This window comes from Zeugodacus cucurbitae, chromosome 2, assembly GCF_028554725.1.
Source record: "Zeugodacus cucurbitae isolate PBARC_wt_2022May chromosome 2, idZeuCucr1.2, whole genome shotgun sequence".
Lineage (NCBI taxonomy): Eukaryota > Metazoa > Arthropoda > Insecta > Diptera > Tephritidae > Zeugodacus > Zeugodacus cucurbitae.
The window spans coordinates 20,757,756-20,776,448 of record NC_071667.1 but is presented as its reverse complement, the minus strand read 5'-3'; the positions used below and the strand labels follow the sequence as shown (position 1 = coordinate 20,776,448).

The 18,693-nt window shown below is 38.8% G+C and overlaps 1 protein-coding gene across 1 annotated transcript in view; it reads right to left on the bottom strand.

Moving 5' to 3' along the window:
• Window positions 1-18,160, bottom strand: part of LOC105217185 (helix-loop-helix protein delilah) — a 42,025-nt gene extending 23,865 nt beyond the window's left edge. Inside the window, exon 1 of the mRNA XM_011192070.3 lies at window positions 16,258-18,160. The gene's annotated coding sequence lies outside the window, so the exon portion shown is untranslated. The remainder of the gene's footprint in view (window positions 1-16,257) is intronic.
• Window positions 18,161-18,693: the final 533 nt, after the last annotated feature.

Sequence of the window (18,693 nt, the reverse complement as noted above, 5' to 3'; positions counted from 1 at the left end):
GAGTGTACGTCCGGCTGTCTGTGCCAGATATGTATGCTACCGCATCACACGATGCTGCACCGCACCACCAGCCACGAAGCCAGGCGACACCCTACTCCACGCAACCACGGGGGTAACGTACGACCTCACCGACAGCAACCACGAAGGCAAGTTACCCATATAGAGGAACCCTATTCGAGGCACCGTCACAACTCGACAAACACTCGGCGTCACAGGACTAGGTCACCATTCCGCCGCCCAACCGGCCTCAGCAATGTGGTAGCCACGTTGCAACAACTCCAGCGATTGCTAGGCTGAATATTCGCCTAGGGGGGCCGGGATGGCTAAATGAGCCTTGTCCTCTTACAAACAACTAACATACATATCACACACAAACATCACAGCAGCACTTAAACCCGAAAAAACTCTAATCATCCCGGACACAACACTCACCATATTCAAACTCGCATCACTAACACGCTACATCCACCATACTCACCACACCACCGATTATCATCCACACCACTCAAGAGCACACTACTCATCAACACTACACACCGATACACATCTACACAACAAACCCATAACTGTACACATGAGGACACAGAAAGCGAAGGAAGAAGACAGTCATTTTTTTTTCATCAGTTCGTCACACATCGTCGAGAACATAAGGCAGTTTTCCGCGCGTTTTCCTTCTTTACGGTTTTATACCAAAACATTTTAAAATATTGTCAAGCCACATCTTTTATATATCCCTTAATAAAGGATTCAAACCAAGTGTTGTGAAATCAAAAATACCCTCCATTTCATACTTGTTTAAACGGTCGCCAAGTGGTAAGTGTTTTCCTAAAGGAAAGGCTCCTGAGAAAATAACTAAACGTTTTGAGTCGTAAGTCTATAGAACGTGGGCGAAATATGGTTCCAGCAGTATGGTGCTTCAAGGTTACACTTCGATTAGGTTCTTCTTCTTCTTCTTAACTGGCGTAGAAAATTCGCACAATTCGTTCTTCCTTCGCGCTATTTGGCGCCAATTGAGAATCCCAAGTGCCGACTGGTCCTTCTCCACCTGGTCTTTCTAAAGGAAGTGTAGGTAGGGCAAGGAGAGGTCCTTCCCGATTCTGATGGTACTTTTGGTCTTGTTCAAAGTCAGTTTACATACCCGTTTTAGTTTTGCGGGGATTCCAAATTCAGACATAACGGCAAAGAGACAGCTTCTTTTTGTGCTGTCGCAAGCGGCTTTAAAATCGACAAAGAGATGGTGTGTGTCGATCTTCTTTTCACGGGTCTTTTTCAAGATTTGGCGCTGTTGTAGATTTTCAGGTCTAAAGCCATATTGATAAGGTCCAATCAGTTTAAAGAAGTTCGGCTTTAGCCTAATACTTAGATTAGATTAATTAAATTAAGTAAATGAACTTTTGAACCACGGTAATAGATTCCGTAATTCCGGTAATAGGTTCCGTTTACCCTGTTGTCTCACTAAAATTTCCTTAATTTATTAAGTTGCGCTGTTAAGACGTAAGATTTCAAATTCTTCTGCACATACACTTCTCATTGTTTAATAAGCAATCTACACACTTCCGTACTTAAATCTGCACAGATTTACAAATTTACCCCAGTTAAATCTGATATTTTCCAACCTAACCCATTGTGCCGCACCGAACTCACCCGCTACGATGCTGCACCCGTCTCTTCACTCGTCCTTTGTGAATTGCCATTTGCAGAGCTGCAACGTGTTGAGTTGAGTGGAAACGTGCTCAATTGAGTGGGTTCATTTTGGGTTAAGTTGCAAAACATTGGTTGCACGAATGCATGACATGAAGCATCACGTCGGCCAGGACAGTTTATGTACGTATGAGTATGCTTAATATGATTTAAGACGTACACATGGACAGCAGCTTGACGTATGTATGTACCAACACAATCCGTAAGTTGTATTGAGTATTCAAGTAACGAGTAGCAACAATGGCTACGGCTTAGCAGAATTGCATGTGCTCTGAAGCATTATCCTTCTATTGCCTATTATTTTCAGAAGTCGGAACAGTGCTTTTGTGCAAATTTGCGCTCTCGCCTTAATCGGCACGCATGCTGGACTGTGAGACGAGTGATTTAGGTGACATTCTCCCTCTCCCTCTCGCTCACACTCACTCTCAGTTTCTCTCCAATAGCAGTCACATTAGAATTGCAGGTGATTTAATGCATTCTAATGTATGGGTTCTCCCACCCCCTCTACAGATCACTCTCAGTTAGCCACAGCTTGCAGCTTGGCTACACTTTGACAATCCTTTAGTATTTATACAGAAACAACAAACTAACACTTAGATTTTGGTATTCAATTGGGCGCATTGAATGACAGCGCACACAAGCGCACATACATACACTCGTATAAGCATTATGAACATCCTTCAACGCCAACTTATCAAATACACCATGCACACAAACAATGCTAACTCACGTTGTATTTGCATGCGCGCCATTGTCTACGAGTTGTTGCCGCTCGACAAGGCTCAAGCACTAAGCAAATTGAAATCGAAGGCAGCCGGGCTGGCAGTCAAGTTAGCTGGGCAGGAAGGAAGGAAGGAAGTCAGGAAGGATATGAGTGGCAGGTGGCGATGCAATCGCTTCGAGTACAATACACACTCGCATACATACTTACATATATATGTATATATATATATAGTTTTACGCTAGTGTAGGGGAACGGGACGTATTTGTGGCATAAGCGAGCACTTCGCAGACGCGCAAGGACTTAGCCCACCATTGCTTTGCTTTGGTTTACCCAAAATACTCAAATTGTAATAGCTGCAAGACTTAAGTAAATTTGTAATGGTGTCGTTGGCTTGTAAGTGCGACGCTGCCGCGCTGAGCAGTGTGTCTTCTGTACACACTTTTGTTTGTTTTGTTTGTTCTTATTCTTTGACATTACCGTGGTGGTTAGCATTGCGGAATGAAGAGAAATTATTGTTGAATACTTAAACAGATCTTCTATAACTTGATTGGTACTTAATTCACATTGGTTGAGTCCACTTTTTCGGATTTTTGTGAGATTTAACAAAAGACTCGGTTCCACATACTCTGAAGTCTTCTGCCGGGACTTTCTTTCGCATCGGACTAAAATCGGACTAGAATGGATACTAGTACCGTAACCATATTATTATAATGCAAACCTTACGTCACGTTGTTAACATATACAAGTCCGAAAAACTTTAGCTCAACCGTTATCAGAACACTTCCTATTATCCAATTTTTATTTAGCAGTAGAGAATTCTACATCTCTGCTATTGGTATAGCGCTTCCAAGAAATAAAACTGAGAAAACTAGTGGCACTTTACTCCGGCCACTGCAGACTAAGGTGCCATCTGAACAAACTAGGAATCTGCTCGATCGATCAGTGCCGATTCTGTGATCTAGTAGCGGAGACACCTGACCATCTTCTCCTTGACTGTCCGGCGATAGTGAGGAAAATGAGTCAGGTAATGGGGGCTCTTAATCCCATTAATTATCGCGTCTATAAGCCCTGGAATACTAATAAGCTTTCTTAACGCGATGGGGTTGGATGGAATTTTGTGATAATAAGAGGGGGCACTATTGACCTTAGGTTGCAGTGCGTTCATCAATTTTAATCTATTTCTATTTCTGCCAACTTTGCCCAAATCACGAAATAAAGTTGCGCTTACCTAATGCCTTGCCTCCTCAACACACACACACGCCAACACAAACATGACTGCAGTTTGCTTTGAAAAAGAAAAGTTGAAAAACGTAATGCAAAGAGGAAATTCGCAAAAGCACACCCACCGCTTTGTGAGCGCGCACAGGCAGTATAAAAAGCAAAGGCAGAAATCAAAAGGAAAACAGGAAAATCTTATAATGAAGCCACTCAGTCTGGCGAGTAACACATCAGGCTGCTAAACTGCACGCTAACTGCTCAAGAAAATCCAGGCAGCATAACGCAGCTCCTTAGCAAACCAACCGTTATCCAAACAAATACACTCTCAGATATACATATATATGTATGTATGGACGTACTTGTATATGAACCCTTTCCGTCAATATTTGTTTATTTTTGCTATTATTGGCTTTGGATCGCCGCAGTTTCGTCGGTGAAATTGTGGCATGTTTAAAATATAACAAAAACAAAAAAGTAAAAAAATTTGAAAATCTTCAAACTTAATATCCTTGAATGGGGCCACAGCACTCAGCACACGAACCGCCCGCTGGTTATTAACCGTCAATTTGCCGGCCGATAGCAGACAGGAAGTAATCGTTTTGTTGGCCCACACATCCGATTGAGCATTTAATTCAACTTTTGCGTGTCCTTCAAGTATTTTAAATATTTAAAAATGCCAAATGACCAGCGGCAACAGTGGCATAGAGGGTGAAGGGGGTTTGAGCGTTCATTTGATAGCCACTCTAAGCCAGATCGGGCCTGTAGGCCGTTAGTCGTTAAATGAAACTAAGTTGAAGAAAAAGTTGTGGAGTGACATTCATCAGTTATTCGATTGCACTGAAGGGGATAATGAGCGTCTTCTCAATTCTCCCATTCCATTCCCTTAGTTCCGTTTTCCGTAAGAAGAAAATGTCCAATACATCTAATCAGAGATTTCATAATCTTTTAAACCCACTTTCTGTATAAAAAGAAACAGGGCAAAAAACAAAAATGCAATATTTTTCCACAGACAGGTAGGTAGGAGGTAGGCAACCTCTGCAATGCAATTTTTTAACACGCCCCCAATGCAAATATTTGCACTTGAAATCATTTCACCAACATGCATACCGATCAATATAAGAGGTCGCAAGAGTGTATTTTAACTATAGACAACTACGAGGGCGGATCGCGAAGTCCAAAAGAAACTAAACTTTGATTTTTTTTAATGTTACATTCGGATTTGTCATTGAGCTTCAATGTAAGGTACATTTTACAGATTCTAAGGATCTATTAAAATTGGAATAAATCCTCTCTAAAGATTTGTACTTTAAAATCTTCGTAGTGCTTTTGTAAACTTCTTTAAGATTTGTCACGGTTTTTGTGGACTCAAGAAATGAAGTGAAGCTATGGAGCTTTTTTCAGTTATGAGAATTCAATATTTTTCCGATGTCACCATTTCTTAGCTTAAATATTCCTATGTATTCTCCCCTGTTTAGGTTATAAGCCAATTCACGTTAATAGCATTTTTGAGCATTTCTGCTTTAAAACCATTTGACTTTTAAAACTATTCATTTTTAATTCGAAGCGCTTTCCCTAGAATTTGTGAACGTTTTCACACACTCCAAGGATATGTTAAGTTCAAGAGCTTTTTGACTTTCGTCGACTCATTTCTTTATTCTCTAGATTTGAGGTTGAGATTTTATTTAGAAAATAACTGACGAGCTTAGGAGCTTTTTAAGCTTTTCTTTAAAACCATGGATACTTTTAATTTGAAGCACTTTCTCCTGAATTTTTGAGAACCTTTTCACACACTCACAGTATACGTGTTAAGTTCAAGAGCTTTTTGACTCCTAAACGACTTCTTAAAACACTATTTTATGAATCTCTAAATTGTGTATACAGTCTTCCGTTGATTTTGAGGTGGTTTGCGATCATTCTAGAAGTAGCTGTTGAGCTTAGGAGCTTTTTAAAGAACTTTTTCTTCCTTAAAACCATTTCAGTAGTTGACTTTTAAAAAAGTGAACACTTTTAAATCGAGAATTTGTGAACCTTTTCACACACCCAAGGGATACGTGTTAAGCTCAAGAGCTTTTTGACTTTTTGGCGACTTCTCAAAACTCTATTTTTTAATCTCTAAATTGCACATACAATCCCTAGATTTTGACGTGGTTTGTGCTTATTCTAGAAATAACTGGTGGGCTTAGGAGCTTTTTAAGCTCTTTCTTCTCAGAAGAAAATCCAGCTCTCGGACTTATTGCTTCACACTCGTACCTCGGTATATATGCACGTATGTGGAAAAGTTGATGTGTAAATTGTTGCGGTGTGAAACATTGAGTGGTGTATTTACAGCATTTGAAATTGAAGTAGTGTTATATGCCATTGAAGTATACTTCACGGCTTGATTGGAGCAGCATGAGTGTTCCCAGTAGCACACTTGGTGCTTGGCAAACGAAAGCAGCAAAGCAACAGATCGGTTGGACTATAATAAACTAGTCAAGCACTTATTCAATGGAAGTTACATGCATAGACAAACACATGCACACAGGTACACAGGTGTGTTCATTCATTCATTGATTGACTCATACGAACAAAAATAAAAGTTTTCTTCATTCACACCTGTTGGTAACGGATTGCGTGCTGTCAGCAAATAAAAAGCAAGAATCAACAACAACAAGAAAATAAAAGAACAAGAAAAAAAAAAACAAGAAATAAATAACAACAATAAAAAACGCCATAAACAAAAGCAAAAGTAAAATCTCAAAAACAAAAGGAAAACAAATAAAAAAGTCACCACTGAACGCCAACAAAAAAATTAAATGAATTAAGTACAAAAACACCAACAAAAAGTAATACTATTAAGATTATTTATGTAAATTATATAGGCAATATATGTACATTGTTGTATGCTCAGTAGCTATCGCGTCGCAGCGACCGCCGCCAGCCAATCAACGCGTCCGCGCTAAGCCACAACAGAGCCCAGCTCGCCAGCACTGTCGACCGCATAGCGGTTGTGTGGGCTTACGATTTTATTGACTTATGTATTTGCGTCGCGCAGCAGCAACAACAACAACAACAACATGTAAATTTAAGCGTATTTCAAAAGCTGACAGCTTCAGCCGCTCGGTTTCATCCATACAAATGAGGCTTATGCGCTGCTGGTGGCGCTGTTGTTATTATTGTTATTGTTGTGAATGTGTGCAATTAAAACACCCACAAATGCTGTCGAGCCGACCGCAAAAATCACGGCGACAGCACAAGCGGAAGCGTTGGCCGTCCAGCAGCGTCATCAGCGGCTAACCGCGCGTGCCGCAATAATACAAGTTTTGCTCTGAGCGCGAACTCGCGAGTACGTATAGTGTCGCGTTGAGCACATGTGAACTGCGCGCTGAGTTGTACGCAAGTGACGTGAGCGTGTTTGCTTGTGTTAACTTTATTTTTTAATTTTATGAAACTCTATTCATTTGCGGCTCATTCATATGTATTTTTGATTATGCGCCAGCATTGTGATAAATATCGGAACATACATATGTCCATTGAAATAGGGAAGCTCCAATTAAATATGCATAAATTCAATTTTCAGGATCTCGAACATCGGGTACAAAATGAAGTTTTTCGACCGGCAATAATGTCGTTGTTGTGGCAGTTACCCAAATCTGATTGAACCGGCAAGTCTAAATTAATTGTCATCGAAATCAGCTAACGGGAAGCCTAGGAAACGAACTGTTTCGGCAGGGTCGGACCAAAGGGAAAGAGGTGTTATAATAGATGAGTGGGGATTAGGAGGCATGCCAAGCGGTGGTTAGTGTGCGGGGACTCTTTGCAAGCAGGACATATATTTGGTATGTCGGGGTTCAGTCTGGACAGGTGGGAGTTTAACCTGTTACAATATCCAGAACGAAGCTACGAGAGTGTCCCTCTAGTTTTGCGAGGCAACTGCGATAAGTGGTGATTTATCTCTAAGTACACCATTCACAGAGAGGGAGTCGACGAAGGCGTGAACGTTTCCTTTGGCGTTCAGTGCTTGTCGAAAGTCTGTCGCATCCGAGGTCCGGTCGGTATAGTCCTGTAAGTAGTCGACATATTTCAGTAAGATAAGTACTCTTGATGACTCTGGGAGGCGGCTTGACTTCCAGCAAGTGACTGCAGACATGCTTTCTACAAAAAAAAAAACCCAACAGAAACTGTTTGGAGAGCATTTCGTTATGTTTCTTCACAGTTAGCAACGGCTCTCATTATGTAGTCGCTCGATCGGATGCATTAAGAGACAACCTGTGGCTGTCCGAAGAGCGGTATTTGATAAATCTGAAGCTACCCCAGTTTGGTGCTACTGCAACCAGGCGGCCATATAGGCCGACCGGCCCTTGTCTTTACCTCATGTGCTACCGACTACAGACTTGAGGATATTATAGCGGCCCTGTTTCTTGGTAACAATCGTGGTCGAAAAACTTTGAGCCGCAAAAGCCGGAAGAGGCTAAACCTTTTAGACTACTCTAGAATACTCAAATACATTCGGACTTTGTTTTGAAGGGGTTGGAAAATCAAGAGTACATAATCTGAGAGCGCTGCCTTGAGAGTTAACCCAATGGATCGCTTAGACCCTCGGTGAAGAAAAATAACAATTTTTTATATTCCCTCAGTTTGAAAGAGGAACCTGAATTTGAGATGTTCTCAGCTTTTTCTACTCTTACTGTCGTAGACACATTACATAGATTTCAACGTTTTTTGTATCTCCACGAAATTTCTCTGAAACTGTTTGCATATTTGAATCCAACCATTAATTAACTTAAATATCTCTCAAACCAGTTTTTGCACCATCCGTACATATTTCAATGGCCGTGGGTGTATTCGAGTAGTTTATTTATTGTATTTATCATTCGTTGTTAAGCGCAAGTGGGCGCTTTTTCAACTGCCTCCACTCTGCTTCAATGTTATCGCGTAGGTGTACGGCGTTGTTGTTGCTGCCACTGGCTTATCAATTGTTGCAAGTATGAAATATTTTCGACCGCCAACCAAAAATAAGCACAAGTGCAAACATAAATTTATTTTCGAAATTAAAAGGAAATCGCAGCGGCGTGGAATATTTTATGTTTTCTGTGAAATAAATGTGCTGCCATATCACTACAATGGGATCATGAGCTCGAGCAAACCTGACCAAATTGATTCACAAATTTTTGGATTTAACCCAGAGCTTTCTGTTTTTCTTACTTGAAGTTAGATTCAACATTGTATTTGTTTCTTATTATGACGCCTTTTTAGAGGAGAAAGTGCACTTGAAGGTTCCGCTGTTCACTTAGGGTTTAATAGTAAAACGGTAGACGGTTTCTGCTGGAAGATTGAGTTTGTGGAAGTCTTCTGACAAAGGTTAGATTAAAAATATAGTCAAGATATGTTCAAATCCTTTTGTCGATGCATGTCATCAAATTTCTGGTGTTTCTGACACAAAGGTGTTGTCTTTAGCTGCAAAAGTGTGATTACCGATTCGAAGATCATCAGGTATAGTACCTAACCTATCTTTATTGATGAAATATGATTATTGTTTTGGAACCATAATATCTGATGGTACAATTTTAGTTTAAATTTGAATATATCTGCTGTGGAACGGAAGAATCGGTGGATTTATTATATCTATTTTTATTTATTCGATATAAATTGTACTGACTTCGACTCAAGCAGTGTGACAAGCATCTTCTGGGTTAGGTGGTTAGGACCTTTTCCATTACCTTTTTCCTGTCAGCCGTGTTCTCGGTCTTCACGTTAAAGCTCAAGGAATGGAATGACATTTTGCTGAGCTTAAGTGACTCTTCAGTTCTCCATGGAAAACAGTGAACACCTTTCGAGCACCTACTCCAACTTAAAGAGCTCCATATAAGACACTCTTTATTTCACTTTTAAGGAATAAAAACTCTCACTGACTCCCTTAATAGCCCTAATAAATCTTCAGGTATTTAACAACAACAACAATAATAACACCAAGAAAATACCAAACCACATTACCTCCATCCTTACAAGCCGACCCTTTGCTTCGAACCATTTACCACGAATGACAGCGAATTGCCGACAAACCAACTGACAAACGTCTGCCTTCAAGCGCCTTCACATCTGAAACGCACTGAACGTTTTATGAATGCGGCCTAAATTCTTATCAGCGGCAAACCACACACGTAAACCGGCCACACGTCTGCGCTGACTAGCCAAGAGGCGACCTTTGACCTGCCCGCCAATCGTCCTGCCATATGGAAAGGACATTCGTATGCCATACATTCGCCTCTTACAGATACTTACCGCATAACGGTATACATGTGTGGCCTTAATAGACCACATGTAAGTATATATTGAGCCAACTTAATGGCATGAAGAAAATGAAGTGTGTTTCCCTCTTTATAATTGTACCGAAAAGTTTATGCGCCGCCGCCGACTTGCAAGACAATGAACCGGCAAATGCATCATAACTTTAAGTAGTTTGTTGTTGTTGTTTAGTCTTTGTTGCTAAGCGCTCAAGTGGGTGGGTGTGCTGTGTGCTTGTTGGTGTTGCTAGGCTCGCTTATTAGGTGTATTAGTTGGTGTTGTTGTTTTGTTTGCTGCTGCAGCGTCGGCGTTGTGTTGTACTTGAGTAGATATTTGGGTTTTATTGCCGTCACACACATACACAGACATAAATACATTCATATGGAGATCCGTTATTACATTTCCTGGTTTTAATGGAACTACTTGAGCGCACGATATGTGATTTTGGCCACAAAGAAAAAGGAAAAAAGAACTTGTTGGAAGTCGGCACTAGAATGCTATGATAAATTGGCGCAGTCTTAAACAGTGTTGTGCGGAATAAATGCAGTTGTCTGTGGTATGAGATTATTTATTAATTTTATTGAAGCGAATCACTCAAGAAACAATATTTCTCAAGTAATTGGGATATATTGATGTTTCGAAATCAAAATATCTTAGCACTTCTGGTGTCTTGCAGAGTTTTGAGATTTAAATATTATGCGAAATAGAGCAATCTGACTCCAGATCCTCAGCTGGTGAATGAAATATTCGTTCTTCGGAGGACTTCTTCAGTACTGATAAAAAAAATATAAAAATATTATATAAAAGGATCCACGAATCGAAAATGAGTTCAGTCAAGAAGAACTCTCCAAATATGGACTTTTTCGCTAGGTTTAAAAAATATGAGAAATAAACTGACTCCAAATCCTGAGCTACTGAATGACTCATTTTAAATTCCGAACTGTTAATGAAACAGCATAAGTTATTTGAAGGAATCCATACTTATCTTGTATCTTGCCTGCCAGTGTTTATTTTCTAGAATTAAAAAGAAAGCTTGTCGATCTTCCAATAAAGTCAACTGAATAGTAGTGGTTCCCGCAATAGAAATGCTGACACACTGCATTTATCACAGCACAGCACTGTAGTCAAACAAAGACATATATTTTAATGCATATTTATATGTAAATATGTTTGGCCATGCATCCATTGTCTGCAGAAATTTATTTTATATGAGCGTGCCTATCTTTTTCGCCTGCCAACCAGCGAATCATGATGCCTTGCTGCTTTCTGGCATATAAATACATATATCTAGTCATATTATATACATACATATATCTGTATGTATCATAAGAACATCACACGGCATGCCAGCCCAGTCACCTATTCGACTATTTGATTGTCTGTTTGCCTGACTGTCTGTCTTTCTATTTGGTTCGCCCGCATTTCCACACACCCACTACTCGTCGAAGAAATAGCGTGCAATGAGTTCTAGATCCATATACATATGTATGGCTGTGTATATGTCTAAATGTGTCTCTGTGTATATTTTTATTTCATTATACTAAATATATTTGTCTCTGATTATATTCGTTGTATTCGAAAGCGTGCAGATACCGCTCATACATTGAATGTTTTATTATCGTACGTGCAGTAATGAGCGAGCAGACACACATACATACAAACATACTCATTCAGTCACACGCACATACGTACTTGGCAAAGAGAAAAATTTGAAATGCTCAAACATTGTCATTTGTTGGTATTTAAATTAAGGATTTCATTGCTTCTTTTGCCAAAGATAACAGTTAGTAGACCAATGATTGTAATGCCAACAACAACAATAATGAAATCATTTACTCCTTTTGCTAAATATAGTACTGAGGAATGTGCGGTGGTTACTTATTTGACTCTCTTATGTGTGTAAGTTAATATTTTTGTAGATATAAGGCAGTTGGTCTTCATTTTAAATATATCTATATTTACATATCGGTAAAGAGGAGAGTAAGCATTTTGAACTTAGCCACGAGAACACTTCTCTAAGCTAATGATTTCTTTAAAACTAATGTAAGTACTGGGATTGAGTCTAACAACCTTTTATCGACTTTTTGTTCCGCAAGATGGCGCTCTTAGCAATACTTATTCGTGTTCAGAGCAAAGAGCTGCTGAAATGCCTTTAATAGAGGGTCGGTGTCTAAACTCTTCTATACTATAAATCTTTAAACCACCTTTTATTTTTATTTCTAGTGGTTAAGTCCATATTTAGGGAATAAAATGATTTTATCCAACAAATAAAGGATGAAATACATTTAAAGTCGTCTGCCATTTTATATATAGATATCTGTTTATAGATATCTGTTTGTATCATTAATTAAGGGAGGTTTAATGCCATGCGAAAAATTGGATGTAACAGGTGATCCAAGTAGAGGGTACTCTTTTCAATAGACTTTTTTGACAGATCACGCGTGAGTCGTGTCAAGCTGTCATGTTATTTGTTCAGTATTGCTTGGCATTTCATCATGAAAGGACTTACGCCTGAACAACGTTTACAAATTTTGAACTTTATTACAAAAAGTTCTGTAAAGAATGTGTTCCGCGCGTTTCGCTCAACTTATGGTCAACCAGTTCTGGTTCAATGGGTATGTAAATAAGCAAAATTTCCATATTTGAGACGAAGAGCAACCTCAAGAGATTCAAGAGCTATCATTTCATACTGAAAAAACAACGGTTTAGTTGGTTTGTTGGCCGGTCGATCGGTCATCGGTCCATATTTGTTCAAAAATGATGCTGGTGAGAATGTTAGAGTAAATGGCGACCGTTATCGAGCCATGGTAACTGTCTATTTAATGCCTGAAATTGAAGCTCGTGGTCTCGGCGACATTTGGTTTCAACAAGACGACGTCATTTCCCACACATCGTTTCAATTAATGTATTTATTAAGAGAACACTTCGTTGAGCAGATAATTTCACGTTTTGGGCCGGTCGATTTGCTACCAAGATCCTGTGATATCACACAGTTAGACTTTTTCCTGTGGGGAAATGTAATGTCTAAAGTCCATGTGGACAATCCCGCTTTGATTCAGGTCTTGGAGCAAAACATCACGCTTGTCATTCATCAGTTACCAGTCGAAATGTTCAAACGAGTCATCGAAAATTGAACTCACCGGATGTACCATCTATGCCGCGGCCAACATTTGAAGGAGATAATCTTTAAAAAATAAATGCCAAAAACTGTTTTTTAGAATGACCATTCCCCATTAAATCCCCCCAATCCTCGAAATTGATCAGCCTTTATTATTTGAGTAAATTCTCGGGCGTGTTTTGATTATTTGTCCGATCTTCATTTATAATGTCTCATCCAGTCGTCGATAAATTCCATTGCTTAATATTGATTGATATCAGGTTGAGAGGCCCATTCGCGAACCGTATGAGCTTATACGGAGTTCGGTGCTTCCAGATCAAATCCATCAATTTGGGTCAACGAATAAAGAACAGCTAAGGTAAGTGGTATTTCAGACCAGAGCCAAAAGATCATTCAAAGCAGTCGATCTTTACATAAGAAAAACTTTTGTTTATAAAACTACTACCCTTCCACTTGAAATTTGTTTGAATGTTTTATGTTGGGAAACCGTTGTAGTATATTCTCAATAAATAGTACCATTACAACTACAGTTTTCTTTTTCTTTTGCAGAATGGATCGATGGATGGTAAGAGCTACGGTTCAATTAAAAATACTTCCTTTCAAACATGCAACATATTTGGGGAAATTGAGACAAGTTTTTTTTTATACTCTCGCAACATGTTGCACAGAGTATAATAGTTTTGTTCACATAACGGTTGCTTGTGTCACCAAGAAATAAAGAGCTAGATATGGGGTTATATATATTCAAATGATCAGGATGACGAGTGGATTTGAAATCCGGATGTCTGTCCGTGCAAGCGATAACTTGAGTAAAAATTAAGATATCTTAATGAAATTTGGAACACATATTCCTTGGCACCCTGAGGAGGTTGCTTTCGAAAATGGGAAACATCGGTCCACTGCCACGCCCACAAAATGGCGGAAACCGAAAACTTATACAATGTCATAACTAAGCCGTAAATAAAGTTATGAAAATAAAATTTGGAACATAGGTTCACATTAGGGAGGGGCACATTTGGCTGTAATTTTTTAGGAGAAGTGGGGTTTTTTGTATATAACTCGCAAACCAATGAAGCTATATAAACCAAACTTTCTGCAGTCGTTTTTTTCAGCCATTTCCTTATACAGTCCAAAAATGAAAGAAATCGGATAATAACCAGGATATCTCAGGAATTACTCGACAGATTTCAATGAAAATTGGTATATAATATTTTCTTGACACCCTGACAACACGGTTAAAAAATGAAATGCAAAATCGGTTCACAACCACGACTACTTTCCTTATAACTCAATTTTGAATTCCATCTGAATCCTTCACTTTATAATATATACATTAGGAACCAATGAAGATAGCGAAATAAAACTTTACACAAATACTGTATATGATCTCTGGCATCACCTGTGAAAAAATTGTCAAAAACGGACTATAACTTTTCAAGGTCCCTAATATCGAACATGTTGAACTCAGGGCCTTAGGTTAAATTTTAACCGGAAATATGGGTAAATTTCTCAGATAATTTAATGTAATTCAGAGGAAATTGTTTTCTTCCAATAGTGTGTCTCTGTTCCAAAAATTATTAAAATCGGGTCACAACATCTCCTAACTCCCATATACATAATTATAGGTTTTTCAAAAATTCGTTAGGCTTTATTCCGCATATATGTATTGGTTAATATGTGATATATCTTAGCAAAATTAATAAATTTCGAGAATATAAAATGTTCGGTTACACCCGAACTTAGCCTTTCCTTACTTGTTTATAAATGTACTTATATTATTTCCTAAAAGTGAGTGGCTTATCAAATACCTCGTTTACTATTTACTTACTGTCTTCCTACGTTGCTCTTTTGGGCCGTCCTCCACTACTACGCAGCCTCATTATATCACTGATACACCCTCGTATATCACGGCTTCACGCACAGTGGCGCTACTTGTCTCGCGCCCAGCACAGATATTTATTTGTTTTCTTTTATTCTACTATTTGCTAATTTGCATTCATGAGCGAGTGTATAAAACATTTATTACTTTTAATCTAATTGGGCTAGTATTATTACTTGGCGCATTCACAAGGCGAGCGAAAGACACTAAGCACTTGGCGCCTACTACAATAAATAAACCGACTAATTACATACTTGCTAATCTCTCCGTCGTCTCTCTATTTGCGCTAAAAGTGGGGGAGTGTAATGGCCTTTGAAGCGTGCCAGTTATTTGGAGTAATGTCTTTTTTGTTGCTGTGCAAATAACATTAATTTCGGGATAACAAGTATGTTTCGAGTGATATTTTTTGTATATGTTAATTAGTGATGATATCAAACGACTGTTTATATAAGAGAAACAATATGTAATGAGGGAATGCAATCTTGAGAGAGCTGGTCGAAGTACTTGACTTTAGACTGACGACTGAGAAGACTATATTAAATTCCAGCAATATCGGGTTCCCTGGTTCGGATCTTAGAAGGAAAACAACTTTAACCAAATTCGTGAAGCTATATTTGTAGTATGTGGAGTCAATCTAAGAACCAAGAATTCGAGGAGAGGCTAATCGACAAATATTTTTTGCATGTTCCTAAAATTAATAGCGATCTCTCAATCTAGATTCCACTCTCTGTCAATAATAAAGGAAGGCAATGGTGAATGGGTTTCGAATTGCTTCCACAATCATCGGATTTCCAGATCTGGCTCCAGTGACTAAAAACGATCACCGAAACCGGACGATGCTACAAACGTTTTTTTTTATCGAAATTCGAGACGATTAGCTTAATCAGCGCATCGTCTTTTATTGTACTGTACTCCCGGCCCATCCCAGATGATCGCGCGCAGGTTATCGTCCATATTTATGATGGAGCAAAACTATTCCCTCTTTTTTCTTGTAGTCAAAATCAGGTAAGACAAACTTCTATTGAAATAATTGTGACAATTTTTCTGATTTTTAGAAATTTTTCTTTAATATCCTTTATAATGCTCTAGTAATTTTTATTATTGCTTCGGGTTTTCGAACTTAAGTTCTACTGCATTTGGCTTAAAAACAAATTTGACGATTTTTCACACAACTGCAACAACAATAATATCAAAAATCAATATGGACACTTAACCTTCACCTGCTTCAAAGATTTCTGTATTTTTTCCTTGAAACTATTTCTGTATTTCGTTAAAATTATTTTTGTATTTTTTGTTTTTGTTATTATTATATTTATAGGCATATTTTCCCCCTTTTCATCAATATATACATACATTTCTTTCCTTGTGTACAACTGCAAGTACTCCTGGAGCGTCTGACAGCCGTTGACTAATAAATCACTCAGTCACTTGTTGTGTTGCTGGGGGAAAAATCCTACGCATGCATGCACTCGTATGTATGTATGTATGTGGTCTATGCGGCTGTCTTCACCAGCAATGCAATGCAATCACTCACTCACTATGTAGCCGCGGGATATTTTTATTTCCTTTTATTGAAGTTCATCAAATGAAATGGCGGAAATTTTTTAAGAAAATTTCGATTTTTTGTTGTTTTTTTTTTAATTTTATTATAGGATTGATTGAAATTCGGAAGTTTTGTTGTTGTTGTTGGTTTATTTATTAGATATTACTTTTATTTCTGATTGATTTAGTTTTTTGTTTTTGGAATTTTTTCCAATAGAATTTTCTTATTTTACTTGTTGTTGTTGGTTTAATTTTTTATTGAGTATTTGTTGTTATTTACTCTCTTTTATTTTTTTTACATTTTTTTAATTAGTTTTTATTTTTTTTAATTTGCTTTGTTTGTTGTTCTTTTCTTTTTAGTGAGTATTTGTTGTATTTACTATTGTTTATTTATTTTCTTTATTGATTTTTATAGTTTTTTTTTTGAAAAATTTCCTATTCAAAATTTTTCCATTTGTTGTTGTATTTTCCACATTTGTTGTTGTTGTATTTGCACTTTTAATTGAGCAATTTTCTCTATATTTTTTCCTCTATAAAATATATATTTAATTCTATCGCCATAAATCTATCACCCACCGCGCTGTTGTTCACCGCTTCCTCCAATCACTCAGTCACACGTTAACTGTTCTAGATTTCCGTGCTAGCTGCACGCGAGGAAATCAATGTCGTACTGCCGCCAGCAGCAAATCAGCTAATCAAAATTCACTAATTTTAACAATTATACACAGCGCACACACATACACCGACTGACTGACTGCTGATTTGGAACTTAAAATTCTTGCTTGTTTTTGTAATATTTTTTTGCTTTTCTTGCTGCTGTTGCTGCTCGCTACCGTTTGAAATTCACATGCAATCTAAAAATATCCAATTATCAGAATTGTCCACAGCTATGCACGACGACGCAGCAACGCATTCTCATTGTAGTTTGAGTATATCTATCGCTCAGCGCGCATCAGCATATATGCCCCACAACAACGCATGGCATCACAACGGTATTTTTATAACGCGCTCCCCAAAAGCACTGCCGATCGCAAGCGAGCAGCTAATAAGCGCGACACACCGGGTATATTCTACAATTGTATGTGTAACGCGCAAGTTCCTTGCTGATGACGTTACCGCGTAGACGCGCTGCGTGATGAGTAAATCGAATTGCTAAATACGCTCAAATTATCCATTGTACACAAGATTATTTGTATTTGTACCAAAAATATACGGAGCGCAAAATTGTTGCCACCACTGTGTGCTTACTCACACTGCCGTTAAGTATAGCGAACGCGCGCGCGAGTTGTGCTTACTGTGCAGTACGTCTATTAGCTGCGCGCGTCTAAAATATACTGAAGGCGCCGCTAGTGGCTGGCAAGTAGTAAGCGCACTGCAAGCAAGAAAAGTGAACGCTTGACTGACGTTGACGCTGCTGCTGCTACCGCGCCACTCCGCTCTGTATGATTATAGAGAACGCGCCGCGTTGTATTAATATAGTGAACGCGCGCGCGCTGACTAACGCTGGAGTGATCGCACTAAAGTTTAAATTAGCTGCTTGACGGCGCGTTGCCAGATCAAATTAAATATGCCTCTACAAACGTTTGGCTAATAAGCACAGCGCGGTCACTTAAATATGTGCGCTAACTTAAAAAAATACAACGCGCAAGTTCCACGATGCGCGCTAAATACAACTTAACGCGGCGCAAGTTCAACAGCGACTGAACGAGCTGACAAAAGTGCGAGCGCGCACAAGCGCTCGGTTTGAATTCTTCTTAACAACGAGGCGTTTTGACTTTGACTTAAGTGTAGCCGCAGTTGTCGCTGTTGGCATTCAAAAGCGGCCCACTCGCTCGCCCGCGTGGGTGTTTTGGTTTTGATCTTACAACGTTAAGCGCATGAGTGCACGCGGTGCGGTCAGGGTAAAAAAGAAATATGTATAAATATAAGAAAAAATAAAACGTAATAAAAAAAATCCAGCGCTATTCAAAACCCCCGATCAGCGTTAGCGCGCATGCGCAGTCGCCCAAACTTTGCTTTCTATGAATGAATTTGGCTTGCGCGCACTAAAAATACCGCTTGCAGTAATGTAGGCTACTATTGCTACCTATACACATATAAACCATTACATATCTACACATACTGTGCGCGCCTCTGTTTCTTATACACTTCTGACCGCCTGTAGCGTTTTGCTGTCAAAACAAACTTATTGACAGCGTGCATTCAAGCGTAGTTGTGGTAAGCTGTCAGTGGCAACAACAAAACTGA